General features: G+C 46.2%; 1 protein-coding gene across 1 annotated transcript in view; it reads right to left on the reverse strand.

Annotated features, from left to right (window-relative positions):
- LOC144176050 (uncharacterized) overlaps positions 1–14,868 on the reverse strand; it is a 152,467-nt gene extending 137,599 nt beyond the window's left edge. Inside the window, exon 1 of the mRNA XM_077705174.1 lies at positions 14,598–14,868. The gene's annotated coding sequence lies outside the window, so the exon portion shown is untranslated. The remainder of the gene's footprint in view (positions 1–14,597) is intronic.
- Between the last annotated feature and the right edge of the window lie 593 nt (positions 14,869–15,461).

Here is a 15,461-nt window from a genome sequence, read left to right on the forward strand (position 1 = left end):
CCTCCATCGACGTGACTTCAACATACGCAAACGTGCGTCTGCGCCCACGCATGGAATCGAAACAGACAGCTCCGCCATTGTACGCCGTCGTCCATACCGAGCATCTTCACAGAAACAAAAAATAATAGAACAAGTTGCTGATATACTCAAGCGTGATAGCAACGCCCCTCATCAAGTTCTTGGTCATCGCCTGTTGTGCTTGTGCCGATGAAGGATGGTTCAGTTCCATTTTGCCTCGACTACCGTGCGCTAAATAAGATAACTCGAAAAAATATTCACCCAATGCTTCGCATCGATGATGCTTTGGGCAGTTTTCAAGGAACAAAGTGCTTCTCTAGTCTTGACTTACGCTGCTGATATTGGCAGATCCCGATGCACTAAGATGACAAAGAAAAAATTGTCTTCACTACTCCATACGGACTGTATAGATTGAACATGATGCCGTTTGGTCTATGTAATGACCCTACGATATTTGAGCTACGAATAGACGCTGTGATCCGTGGGCTCAAATGGAAAAGTCGTGTTTGCTATCTGGAGGATGTTTTTGCTATCTGGAGGATATCAATCAGCATCTGCCACGTCTAGACGAAGTGCTTACGTGCCTCTCAAATGAAAGAGTAAGGCTGAATACAAAAAATGTGCTTTCGCCAGCAAACTGATAAAAATATAGGGATACCTAGCCAGCAAAACTGAAATTCAACCCGACCCAGAAAAAATTGCCGCTGTTTTAAAATTTCCAGTGAAAGGACTAGTGCTCCAGAAACTACTAACTCCGAACATATGTTTTCTGGCTTCAACACGTCTTCCAAAACCCTTGTTCCTTTTCGCGCCGACTATTATCTGCATACGTGGGAGCCAATGTGAGCAATAAAACACTTTTTGTACAATACAAAGTGCTAACAGGAATGGAAATAAGGGTGTATTGGCGCTAAGCAAAACCCTCAAAAACACGCTTCAGGATTTGGAGTATGAACAAGCTTCGAAAGTACAACCTTAGAGTACTCCAGTAGCCAGTAAGCACCAGCAATGGTAACAACGTCGTCTGAAAACCGCCATTTCATATCCATTCTATTCCGGGCAAAAGGCGCTTAATTCCATTCCCATTCCATTCCTCGAAGCGTTGCCCTCATCCCATTCTATTCCGGAATCTCGAAAAGGTGGAATGAATCCGGTGTCATTCTAATTCAGGAGTGGTAATTCCGCAACACTGTATCGTACACTGCTCCTGCGTCGAATACGTTTCCATCGGTGCCACAGCCTCCGTGTCGCTTTTTCTACTTTCTTTTTTATATTTTCACCGCTGTGCACATGCCTTCCAACTTCCCGGTGCCTTGAACACCTCCATACCTGGCCGCCGCCACATTCCTCAGCCCGTGTGAGAGTCTGTGTGCGTACTCAATCGATACGCATGCCGTTTTTCCTTTCCCTGCTCCGGGCTTGACGTTCCCGCACCTGCTTTCGCAGATTTTGCTGTTCACATCAATTCCGTGGACGTTCGTTCTACTGGTAACAAACAAGTGAAGCAATAGTTTTATATCTCCGGGTAAACATATTATACAGGAGTCACACGCGTGCTTGCTGCATGCCAAATGTTACTGTCTATTTACGTTAACCGCGTCCAGCGCCGTTGTAGTGCGTCTATGCGACCGTAATAGTGTGGCTACGCGACCGTAATCAAAATTAGCTGTTCCTGAGTAAGTCGTCCACTGCGCAGAACACGGTGGCAAAAAAATACCGGCATTCCAATTTTACGACGTCCAATTCAATTTTTGATAATTTTCCACGTTCAATGTGTGCGGTGGTAGAGGTAATGGTATCGGGGATGTTTATTTACAGATAGTACAAAGACGCCATGTTTGCTTTGGAGAATTCGCTGGCGTGGGCCAGGAGTGGATTTCTTTTGACGCCCTATACCCTATACGTATCTAACAAGCTCCGGTTTTTTTCTGCCTTAACGGTTTCTGAGGTAAATGTGTAAAACGTAGTGGCTTTTTCCTTCACCTCGTGAACAATATCATAAAAGTAATAGTAAAAAGCATGTAGCTCTACTGAAATAGCAAAAAAAGAGTTGCGGCCAAGTGGATACGACTGCCACTTTTCAAGAGCGGGCGTATTCCCAAGCCCAACTAATTAAACCGTGTTTAACTTTGAATCAGTGTAACTGTGCGCCTGCACGCAGGCATGCCTTCTCAGGGATTTGGAAACGTTGGATACCCCTGAATTTATTTCATTTCAATAACTGCAGTTAATCGTTACCTAAGCAGGTGTAATTCATTGCACTGTCCCTATGGGCGTGTGACCTCCGTCCATGTCACGGCGTTGCGCAACTAAAACCCCAACGCCGACGCATTTCTTTGCTCTATCGGCGTTTTTTTCGTCAATCATGCCTGGACGCTGGAGAAACAAGAAGTTTTTCTACATTCAAGGTGCGAGGCAATTCCGTCTAAAGTACCATTGTCATAACGCAACACAGTATGTAAGTTGGCGTTGCCCTACAAACAGTTGTCTATTTTTAAGAGACATTTTCACTGTGAGGAACAACTTACGGGTACTTATAACGAATCTTGAGTTTCAGGTCAACGAAGCAAGGCTATATTTTCTTTGCCGCAGTCCTCAGCTTACTTGACTCTTCATTAAGGCATTGTAACTTCGCCACTGCCACCCGTTTTATTCTGACATATCTGTTAAGTTGTCCACCGCGCGCACAAAAATGGTCCCTGCTTGCAATCAATTCTTCTGCCTTGACCATCGACGTCATCGCGACAAACTCCGCGCGCAGTCCTCACTTTCCCAAATGTGTAAACCCAATTCCCGAATGTGGTAACAACGCACTAAACGCAAACTCCCCACTCGTCTTCAGGCCTAGTTCTTTTCTTGGCTTGGGACACTACGCATAAGTGAAATCGGAATTACAATTTTCCGAACTTCCACAATCGCCTCAATAAATATATAGCTCATTCTTTGGGCGAAGCGGCGCTGGCATAGAGGGACCAAGTGGGTTCAACGAAGCAGTTGTGTTGTCTCAGTGCGGAGTATTTTCCTGAGTTTCTTGCGGTTAATTTCGCTTATAGTTCCTTGTGCCCTGCGGCGAGTCGTTTTCATGATATTGCTTAGCTGATGGTAGACTATTCGTATTTCTTATTTCTTACCGTGGAATGTTATTTCCCTTGTCACTTTTTTTAGGCAGTTCTTATCCGGCTTATCTAGATGGAAGTTCGTAATTTAACCTGCCAAAGAGTAATGAGGTTTGCTGTGTAATCGGTGTCAGAGAGAATTTTTTTTCAGATAATTTAGTCAATTATCTCGAAGAGAATTCATATTGAATGCGTAATAACGACGTTCCATTATCTATTTCTCCCCAGCGCAACCAGGGAAGATTGATCGGTCTTGTGCGGGTGAAGAAATATTACCGCCGTAGCGGTGCATGTATTTCTTAACGACACAGTTTTTTTACAGTGATCAATTTACTTTGAGAATTCGGGTGGAATCCGATCTCAGTTAGCGTTTTAGAAACGCATTTATTTTTGTTATTTGTCTTTCTAACATCAGACGCAGCCGCACCGCAGCGAACGGACAAGAATCCCCGCTAGTTCTCTTTTCTGTATCCTAGGCTATAATTTATACTTCTATGAAAGCGTAATCAATTTTGCGGTCACGCCATAAGCTTCGAATGATCCTCGCTCCATATAGCGGAGCGAAAGCTCGGGCTTACATTTTGCAGGTGGAGACAGCTCTTATTTGCCCGCGATGTCGCGAAAAGGATTAGTGAGCGCGGGAATGTGAATTGCGGAATTCATTACCGAATGCAGTGCGGCAAACACAGGGAGCAGGCGGCTTAAAGGAGCAGGCGCCAGGAACTCATTAGCGCGGAAAGGGCGGCCAATTTCGTTCGTAGCTGGGAGTAATTGGCTATCGGCCGCCCCGGTTGAACGTGGTTTCTTGACAACGACGGAAGAGCGCCGGTACGTGGTCGGCCACCGGCATCTCATTACCGGGCGCCCACAAAATCGCGCCGCGGGTTCACACGGGTGGCAGTTGTACGGAGAGTGTTCCCTGTCGGCTAGTTTTGAGATAAGCGGCGTGCTGCACGAAACTGTGAGGGACATTGCCCTCAGTGTCGAACAATCGACACCTGAAAAGAACCCCGAGCAGAATGTGGTGTTAACATAAGTGCAAATGTAACTACGCGCAAGCGCCTCACCGCTCACTCTTTCTTCGTATGTGTGTGCATGCGTTCACCTGTCCGTCTGTGTAGTCCGCGCGTGTTTAGCGCTCACCCGAAACGACAGTAAAGACAGTCTGAGTACTGTTTTTCTTCATCACTAACAGCAAAACAGCAAACAACTGGGGTATAATTATTCAAAACACCAAAGTTTTCTTTGGCAACTTAAACGCAAAAAATTTGGCCTGCTGGTCTGTCTGCCAGCCTGCCTGCCTGCATATGGGGCTAAAAAAAATATTGAATTTTCTGTCTGGTTGTTTGTGCAAAAGTGAACCAGTGGCAGAGGATCGGAAGTCATACTCTTACAGCGAACAGTATGGCATTCTGTATCCAAATGAGACAGAGCGGTAAAGGTGGTGTGGGTCTAGCGACCTGGAATCGTTGACCCAATTACCAGAACTTTCGTTTTGTCTAGTAATTCTTGCGCACAGACATGTGGCTGTCCGTTTTCCTTACTCCTCGTATGCATCTTACTGTGTGTGTAAGATGTCTGTGTGATGCATCAACCCGCACCCGAACCACTCGATTGAGGAGGACAGACGACTAACCGCATTGAGCCATGTATTTTCGACATCTAAATACCACCACAACCGGCCTTTCATCGGTAGCAGCATGAAGCCTAACTGCGTGTGCACGCCCCCCTTTTTCTACCAGCTAACCGTGCACCCATAAACCAGCAACCGGTGATGGCGCATACTTAGGCGTGAAAGACACCGGCGAAAATGTCTCTGGGAAGGCCTTTCAAGCTGAAAAAACTATGGCCTCAAGCCGGCGTTCCAACTGGGGAAGCTTCCCTTCTACCGGGAAGGATTCGCATGTACTTGGCGAAGTGAATTTTGTGGAAACGGCGACGGCAGGTATCAATCGTTTTAGGCGGCAGCCCTTTGGCAGCCGTTACCTGGGCTTCGCGGAAGCGGCGTCTGTTTATGTCCGCATAACCGAGTGAGCCAACGCAGCAGCGACGAATGAAAGAAAACGGAGAGGACCGTCTTGCGCAGGGTGAAGTGAAGTCCGACCCGTGCGGCTACGGTGTCATCTCTCTCACTGCCTTTCCTTCCCACATGTTTCATGTGTCGCCACCAAGGAGCGCCCTCCCACTGACACTTTCCCCAGATGCTGTTCCATTCTCCGCTAATCCCAACCACGTGACCTTTGCGCGGGAGGTTCAAATACGATATGCGACAACATGCTCGCTGCTCTCTTGTGCAGGGCTAATTCGAACCACATGACACTTGCGCGGGAGGTTCAAACACGACTTGCAACATGCCGGCCGGCGGCGGAGGCGCACTGCGAGGTAGCAGCAGAGTAGCGCACGCCACCGTACGTTCGCTGATCACGCGAACACTTCCTGAGACGGAGCACGACTGCGTCGTGACCGTGAAGACTGCAGCTCGCGCTGCACACAAATTTTATATTAGGGAGTGTAGGAATCGTCAGTTCGTTTTTTGACGCACATCCATGCTTGTGTTTATTTTTCGCAATTATCTGATAACCACACTACCTTCTTTAGGTAGCGACTGCGCAGCTTGCCAAACGGGCATCGGTGGAGGCGAGGGTGAAAGTAGTTGTGAAAGAGTTGTCAATGGTGGTGAGGAGGAGCCCTGGAGCGGAGCCTGGTTAAACGATGACACAGGAATGAAAACTGGGGGGGGGGGGGGTTGACATACTGCTTTGCAATAAAAAATAAAAAAAAATGACGTTCCGGGAGCTCCATGGCTGCCTTGTTCACAATGGGCGCCGTCACTGCAAGGCGCCGAAGTACGATTACAGATTTCTTGCATTCATTTTATTCCAATAAATGAAAATCTGCAAATCATCCGTTATTGTACATTTAAAGGCCGCCGTCAATGGACCTTTAAAGAGACAGACAACCAATTTTTGTCGCGTATATGTTCTCTAGCTCATATGAAAGCCACCGTTTTATATAGCCCGGTAACCACAAGCAATTTCGAAACAAATTGGCGGAAATAATTTTTAGTTGGCAGCAAACTTTCTGAAATCGGAAGGGTGGTGGTTCGTAGTGTCGAAATTTGACACTACAATATGTGTTCTTGCCACGTGACCTTCAAACCTAGCGGCTACTGTAACTGCTAAAGCGTTTATTTACGTATTGGAAACCTTTTAACACAAGTATTTGTACAAGGTTAAATTGTATATGTATTTCTAAACATTATTTTGAAAATTTTAAAGACACGCCGCTCGCCGTCGCTCGGTTACTCTAAGTGTGGCTAACTGAGCCTCCATGCCCAAAAAGCCTGCGATTCAAACTTTTTTTATCTGGGGACATGTTTTTAAATATCGTTTTTCATTTTGCATACAGACAAAAGAATGTTGCCGAGGTACTCTATGTCATGGTTGCCTGCATTATTTTTGGGAACGACACATACGGCTCGTAGATGTAAAAAATTATATTTAAAAAGTTCTAGGGCGTTATCAGCAAAACCATTTCTCGTCAAGGTGCTTTAAGTGATGCCCTTTCAGTTGGGATAGAGAATATATACTCGACAAAAATTGGTTGTCTGTCCCTTTAGAGGAACCCAGCGAGTGCACCTGGGCGAGTCCGAACCGAAACACCTCTGGTCGCCAAGGAACAATCGTGGGAATTAAAATGCGTGATCATTCTCAGTAATTTAACCGAAATTTAAGAAAGATACGCCCATTCACTACGTACAGGTGGTTAACCAGTGAGGGTGTAACGTGCGGCCTGTGTTTACGAATATGTTACTCCATATGGTTTATTAAAGCATGTTGCTGTGCCCGGGCTGCAGCATGGGCACGGCGTAGACGAGCTCATTGCCCTTCCTGCTTCGAGCGTCGCTGATCATCAGCTGCCTGCCTCTCGGGAGCGCCTATTTCGTGTGGCCCACCCATTTTGAACCAACGTGCTGCAGGTGCTTGCCATTGCGAGGTCGACGCTGCCTCCTCTCCAAGCCCTTGTCGCTTGATCTGATCTTCACGCAGGAGCTCGCTGCGCGCCCGCTGTGCTGTGAGAAAGATGCACCCAAACAAACTCTCTCTCCTTACTTCCAAGTTCTCAACAAGTTGATTTTTCGTGCATGCGCATGCAGATGCGGTTGCACCGAAGAAGTTTTTTGTGTACACAGGGCCGCCGGATTTTCTTTTCGCATATCGTCCGTGTTAAACAAGTGAACAGCAGGAGTGCACTTCCGTGGACTGCAACAACATGCCGTATATAGAGCGCTACTTTCCGTCAAGCGTACAGTCACCGAAGCATGCGAAGGATTTTGTAGCAGGGACGGCAGGGAATACAAAAGGGTGCAAGTAAAAAAAATGTTGGCATGCTCAGCCTTCTTGGCAGAAAATTAGCCCAAATTTATCGCGGCACGTGGCTTTGAAGTGCGACGAGATGCAACTGTTAGGCGGCCTATCTGTGCCAAATCTGGCTGGCTTTAGGCGCTAGAACCTCGTAGATCTAACACTTTCAGATGGCAGGCGAGAAAGTGCTTCTTCCGAACTCGGCCTCGCCTCCCCAGTGAAAGCAAGGGAAACGGCGGTGTTAAAAAAAGCGCCGCTACCCGGGTAGCTTAGATAAGCACTGGCAGGCCGCATTCATGCAAGAAAATTAGCCCTAGCCTTTACGTAAGCTCGGCCACAAAATTGTACAGAAGGAGTCGATTTAACGGCGCTTTATCGCCAAAACTTGGCCCCATGTATTCTATGCAACGTCAGGGCACCCATGTTGGAAGCGCCGTCCTGCCGCCAGCTGGTGAATTTTCTTTCCCGCAAGCCCCGCAGTGAAAGAGCGAGTGCCATTCGAGTGCGAGTAACTTTCTGTCACCGCATGCAACGCTTGCCTTCTCTAGGGATCCACCCTGTTACCCTTAACGACCAACGGTTATCCTGCCTTCGCATTACATGACCGGCCCACGTCCATTTCTTCTTCTTAATTTCTACTAGTATGTCCTTAACACGCGTTTGTTCCCTGACCCACCCCGCTCTCTTCTTGTCCCATAATGTTACACCTATCATTTTCCGCTCCATTGCCCGCTGAGTCGTTCTCAATTTAAGTTGAACCCTCTTAGTGAGCCTCCAAGTTTCTTCCCGTAGGTGAGTACCGGTAAGATGCACCTGTCATACACTGTCTTCTTCAAGGACAATGGAAGGCTGCCATTCATTATCTGAGAATGCCTGCCGTATGCACTCCACCCAATTCTGATCCTTCTAATTATCTCTGCCTCATGGTTGGGATCTGGGGTCACCACTTGGCCTAACTAGATATATTGGCTTACGACTTCCACTCCCTCGCCCCCTATCCCAAACTGCTGTGCTGTCCCTAGGTTATTGATCATTACTTTGGTTTTCTGCATATTAATTTTCAGGCCCACGGTTCTACTCTGCTCGTCCAGTTCGGAAAGCATGCTTTGCAATTCGTCCCCCGAGTTACTTAGCAAGGCAACGTCATCAGCAAATCTGAGGTTGCTGAGGTATTCTCCATTAACCCTTACTCCCACATGTTCCCAATCCAACGTTTTGAATACTTCTTGTAAACATGCTGTGAATAACATTGGAGAGATTGCGTCTCCTTGTCTGACGCCCTTCCTTATAGGTATTTTACTGCTCTCCTTATGGAGGATGATGGTGGCTGTGGACCCATTGTAGATATTTTCTAGTATTTTTACATAATGCTCGTCGACCCCGTGGTTCCGTAGTGCTTGAATGACTGCTAAGGTTTCGACCGAGTCAAATGCTTTCTCATAATCTATGAAGGCTATATATAGGGGTTCAGTATACTCAGCGCACTTCTCTGTGGCCTGATTGATCGTGTGAATATGGTCCATTGTTGAATATACTGTAGCAAATATACTGTAACGTAAATATCACCCATTCATGTCATCAAAATAAAATAACAGTACCTGGTCGCGCTTATTTCACAAGGTGAAGGTTTGGGCGAGTTGGTATATCATACTTGAATATTCAAAGCGCAAACGACACGAGGACGAAGAAAGAAGACGAGACAATGCGCAAAATTGCAGCTAACTTTATTAGGAAGAAGCGCTCACCGAAAAAGAAGTGTATTTTTTAAGCCAAGGTGTGGCTTTGTAATCAATGATCAGTCTGAGAACGTTGACATTGTGCAAGGTGATGTTATTATTTGGTGTATATAAAAGCGCGTTTCTTCCTAATAAAGTGAATTGCAAGTTTGCGTTTTGTCACGTCTTTTTTTCGTCCTTGTGTCGTTGGTGGTTTGAATATTCCAGCTTATTTCAGGTACCAAACGTATTATATCACACGCCAATTCCATGATGAAGTCTGTATTATTGTTTACTGGTGCACGCCCAATAGGGCGCAAAGAGCGCCGAAAAAATATTAAAATAAATGCAAGTGGTGTGTAACTCACTGGGTGTCAGATAGTTGTTACTCGGATGATAAGGATAATGATAGTTGGTATAAAGAGCAGGGTGGTGATCATGTATGATGTGAAATGTGCTGTCAAAATTTTGCGTCTACTAAATATTTGACAACACGCTTAATTGGAAACATGGAATCGTCATTAAGAAACTACGATGGGTCGGGTGGAGTATGTTGACTGTGGAATTCTGGGAAAGGTTTATGTCATGTTGTATTGTGTCCCTCACATTGTATTAAAATGTGAATTACGGATAGATTCTGCGCACCTGCTCCACAGTGGTGTTGGCGATCCTGTGAGCAGGTGTGAGTGGGTTGCATTTGTGTGACCTATCCGCGACCTGCATAAGAATGTCAGTGAATCTGTTGTGTGAGGCAGTTGTGTATCATCCGAAGTGCGGTTTTATAGCATATAGTTTGTTGTATGTCTGTTCACTCAAGTGTGTTTGCCATGCTTTACGAAGGTGTTGTCTGATGTGTGGCTTGAGGTCAGTGTATGGTAATGGTGTTCTGTCCACTGTGGTCCTTATAGCAGAGCAGCTGCCCTCTCATCGGCCACCACGTTGCCAATGATCCCAGCGTGGCCTGGAACCCAGCACTGTACAAATTCGAATTTAGGTAATCGTTGTGGGTGTTGTTTACAGCTTCGCTTTCCAACCACCTTCACAAGGTGGATTGGCGAGCATTTTTTTCTTGAGGCGCGCACTCCCAACACCTGTTTTTGTGCTCCTCGCCTCCTCGCTACTTTCCCGCACACTTCTTGGCTTAGCATTTTCACCTTCCCCACTTTGCCGGTGATGATAGTTGTCTGGTATGCTGAAAGGCGGAACTAAAAGCTTCCACGGCACCGCTGTTAAAACATTTAAATTTCGCCCTGCAGTGAGGTATTATGGACAGGAGTGACGCGTTACGGACCAGCACTATAAACATAATCACCGGTGTTTTTACTGCACGTTCGCATTCAATGGATACGATAAAAAGCCCAAATTTCCTGCGCCAACGACGATGATTGTGAATACGCGAAGCTTTCTTGCGTGCGAAAATTAAATGGTAAAGACCCAAAGTCAAAGCCGCTCCAATCAAAGTCAAAGCGTGAACGATCAAGGTGATCGTGATCGTGAACGCCTAAAAGTCAAAACCCAAGCGTGAACGCCCAATGTGCAAACTGCCTGCGAGTCAAAGTCCAAACTCAGGCGACAGCAAACGAATACCTCACGAGAAAGCTGAGAACCCAACCACAGTGGTCGTCACCGTTCGATCATCATCATCGTCAGACGGAGGAGACGAACTTTGAAAAGGCAATGCGATAAAGGTGTATTGTGTGGTGTCGTGTGAATCAAGAGGCGGTACGTATTAAAGGGCTTCCATTTTATTCTCTTCGAGTACTCCCTCTTGATGCAACCGTTACGCATGCACAACTTCACCGGGAACTTTACTCTTGCACAGTATGAACGTGTGGTCGCTGTGGTTGACGGTCAGACGCTCTGCCACCGGGACTACACATCTCGCGCAACGAGCCCAAAAGAAATGCAGGGTGCGATGATGGCGCCGTCGGATGGACGTTGGCCTCATAGCGCGAGGGACCTAGGTATTATTCCGACCACGGGCACGGTTTTTAAAGACTATAGTCTTTCTTGAGCTACTGAAACCCAGAAATTTTGGTCTGTCTGTATGTCTGTCTGTCTGTCTGTCTGTCTGTCTGTGACTCGATTCAGCCACCCGGCCAAAGTGAAACGATGTCTGCGCAATACTCGTATGTACTCACAGGCAAATGTAAACGTCAAAGTCCGGTTTATATGTTAATACTTGTAACATTGTTGAACAAGAACAAGACATTACGCAAACATAGGACAGAAAATTACTACACAAGGGATATTTACAGTGTCCCTTTATAAAAAAATCACGGATGCTTGATTTTTCCGAAATGAAATACTACATCCAGTGCAGAAAAAAAAAATTATCACTGTCGCCTGCTGTCGCCCGCGCCACTATAGCTTATCGCGGCATTTTAAGGGATCAAGCGGCCACAGTTACGAAAGCTTCCACTAGATAGGTTCTACGTTCTTCTTGGAACGCACCTGGACTAGGAGAACGCGGTTCTATATACGTTGAAGTAGGCCGACTCGATTCACCCGTGTCTCCGCCGTACGGTAGCGCTGGCATCGAGGCACCCGGCCTGGAGCAGTGGAATGCGGTAAATTTAAACTGACTTGAGCAAACCTTTAGCGTGTTTACCTAGGGAAGAGGGCGACGCAAGAGGAACAACATGAGAGGTGAGCGGGAAAGCAAGGTAGGCATTTACTTGGCTAATGTCTACAAAGACTCTCGTCTTTTGTCAAAATTAGCAACGAAAAGGGTAGATACAGGCCAATTTTGTCTTCGTTCACCCTCATGTGCCCTCCCGTGGTGTAAAGTTGGCTTTCCTTCTGTGCGGTTTGGTTACTCAAGCGTCAGCTGTGAGATCAAGAAAGTTTCGCTTTAATCTTTACAGCCAAATATGGCTATGAGCATCGAAAGGGGTGCGATTATTTTTTTTTTAAGATTCCTTTTTTTCTTTTTGCCATTAAATTAAATTTATACCATTATAGCAATGAAGTGGCTTTACTTCGCCAATTATGTTTGGTTTCCAAGAGGCCAGGCATGGTGCAGAATTGTCCCGTTTATGCTATTTTTATTCGTATTTCTAATGTTCTTTAGTGGACTCTACGTTTAAAGTCCTGGTTTTGGGGGAAATGTATAAGGTGAATATTTTTTTATTTTGTCAGATCATTTTTGTGAGAACCTATATTTTATATTTTTCATATTTTTTTATTTCATAATCCCCTCCGACAAGCGATTATAAAGGTTAAAGGTGTTTAAATCTGCAATTTAGTGAAAATGCAGGGCGTTACACAGTTCGCGGTTCTCGCAATTTTTATTCGTATTTCAAAGAGTTGTTTTTGCGGTCTTTTCTCGTTTATTCTTCGGATAGGGGGGGGGTAAATGCATAATATAGATATTTTTGATTTTGTCAAATCAATCTTGTAAAAATTCGATTTTTTACGCTCTTCTTATTTTTTTGGGTGTGAAAAATTCTGGGCGACCAATATTTTTATTTATTTATTTATTTATTTATTTATTTATTTATTTATTTATTTATTCTCAAGGCACATGGGCATTACAGAGAGGAGTGGGGGGTCAAACACCCTACAGGCAATGCAGCAGGAGTTTGGTTACACATAAGAAACATATTTACGTATTTGAAATATACACATCAACTAGAAATATAAACAATAACATGAACGGAAAAAATACAAGGTTCATAAAACCTTTTCCACACTCGGGGACAACACAGCACGATTGATACAAAACCGCGGAATTCACATAACTTCAACTACGCTATTATAACGACTACAGGCGTTACTTCCGGAAATTTGCACCGTTGCATGGTCCGGGCTGTCGGAATACTCGGCAAAGTATGCTAAGCAATAATGTAGCTGGGAAGTCACCACTGCTTCGTATGGTTTTCTTAAAACCTCGGTTATTTTTTAACTTCGCGAGAAAATTGCTATCACTGTTATCAAAAGAAGGCATTCTTTCCAGTAAATCAGATTTTTATTTTTCTTCATGGCCGCTTCAAATTTACTCCTCGCAATGAGCTACCAACTCGCCACCCTTTCAGGCTTTGCTCGCGCACTTTGACGAGACGTAGCGCTGTTCCAGAAAAGAATAGCGGCGGAATGCGGTTGTTCTAGACGTGTTCACTAGCTGGGCAGCACGCTATTCGACAGCAGTGCAAGCAAAGCGAAGAATGTAGGCCATAAAGAATACTTCGCAATGCGCTGCCAGAAAGGCTGCTTGAAACAAACACAATCTATCCTTGTGTGCATTTTTGGATAAATGTGTCGAAGGACATACGCTTTGCAGCAATGGCACGTTTACATTTCTAATGTGATTGTTCGGTTATTTTATTCGTTTTTGCGGCAGCTAGTTCCAGGAGAAGCAATGTTTTTACGTTGTTACGCTGAAGCTCGCTGTAGGGAGATTTTATTAAAACAGTTTCCTCACGTGCTAGTTACAAAATCTTCTAAAAAATTGGCTCAAATGTTATATGCACTCTATTAGCGGCATTCAAAAACGATCTGTTACTGAGAAATCTGCTTCACTATTTCACGCAATCTCGTATAATTTACAATTCCTGAAAATATACCTTAAAATAAACGCCGTAAAAAGACTCACATTTTGCAGTGTGCGTTTCTCTACAAGCTTCTTTCTGGTGCCGGATGTACCCGCTTAACATAATAGTTCACTTGCGAATCGGCTATGGTAGGGGCAACTAAAGCAATATGCTAAGAGTTTTCTTCTAATGCTCGCCCCTTCGTCACGCATACGGCGGGACGGCCATCGGTCTCAGTTGAAGCTGTCGCGCACAGAGCATTTCTCGCAACTCCTCCGGTTCTATGCCCCACAAATAAAGGCAGCGAGTAGAAGCAAGCACTTTGAAATTTACGCACCTATTGGCCCTTTTGCAGCGCGGGCAGCGGACGGGACCAATCTGTCTTTATTTCGAACTTTCCCTTGGCTGCACGCACTGCGGGAAACAGTTCCGTGGCGGTGCTCTTAAGCAGGAACAATAAATTACGACGTGGCGTAACGTACGGCGAAAGGAAGGGGTCGTGTATTTCACAGCATGAAGGCACCAAGGCCGAAAAAGGGGGCACGCGTCCAAAAGCGAGCGGTGTCCCGTGTGTACCACCCCGGTCGCCAGATGTAGCGAACGGATTTCCCCACTTGCTCTCCGGAAAAAAATATCCTCCGGGCGGTATCTCTCGCGGATTCAACTGCTTCTTGGCGAGTGCGAAAACAAGTGGTAACTTGTGGCCAGGCTCATCACCGCTGCATGCAGAAGCAGTACCAGTAACAAAGAAGCAGTACGTTCCGCGTACATGGGTTCCAAAACGGTTTTTCTGGATTTTAGCATGTGTCACATGACGGAGATCATTGGGACAGGCGCTGTGGTTTAACTCACTTGTCACGATACCTGGAAGAAGGCCGACTGCTGGATTCCTTGGAATGTGGGTGCCGTCGGCGAACGACAACACGTTCGTGTCAGATCCCGGCGACGGCGTCGCGAACGAGCGCAGGGGATCCGCACACAAGACCCAGCGAGACCCAGCGGCGGAGCACGTAGCGGTAGCGCAGTCGGATACGCGGCAGGAGCGGAGTAATTGTCGTCGGCGCCGAGTGCGTGGCTGCTGCCGGAGCCTCCGGTCACCCGGGGCCCCCGGGCGCACGCTGGAAGCATGCCAGCCGCGCTCCCAACACGACAGGCGCTTCTCATATGCAGGCAGCGATGCCACAAACGTCGTCCCCCAGGCGCCTACAGCTAGTTTTTCGGTTTTACTTTTGCGTGTGACGCGAATATCATGCGGCAGCTCTCCCCTGCGTTTGGAAACGCTTTTTATTCTATCACGCTGCATTCCTCCAACCTTCCTCTCTAGGAAAACAAGCTGAAGAGATTTAACAGGCCCGGGAAGCAGGCAGCAAAGCAAACCTGCACTGGCCACGTGATCAACTGCCCACACTCTGCTTTCACTCTTAAACATCGTCCACCCCGCATTAAACCAGCGCCGTGGTATGTGGCTGTTGTGAGGGCGAATGCAGTCAGAACGTGTAGGCATTTTTGAAGAAATCATTGCACGGGAGTTTGGGGCGCTATAGTGAACGATTTATGACTCTGGCTTGAGTAAAGCGAATGTAATCATTGTTTCGACAATATCCACAGTATGCTAAGCGGCTGTATTTGGCTGGTTCGATTAAGCAGTGTTAGAGTAAAATATCTTGTCCACTTCAGATCTCCAGATGACGTCGCACTTTGTAGTGAGTCCGTGCA

The sequence above is a fragment of the Haemaphysalis longicornis genome, unplaced genomic scaffold, assembly GCF_048455015.1.
Source record: "Haemaphysalis longicornis isolate Haplotype H1 unplaced genomic scaffold, Haemaphysalis longicornis Haplotype H1 scaffold_1, whole genome shotgun sequence".
NCBI classification, from domain to species: Eukaryota; Metazoa; Arthropoda; class Arachnida; order Ixodida; family Ixodidae; genus Haemaphysalis; species Haemaphysalis longicornis.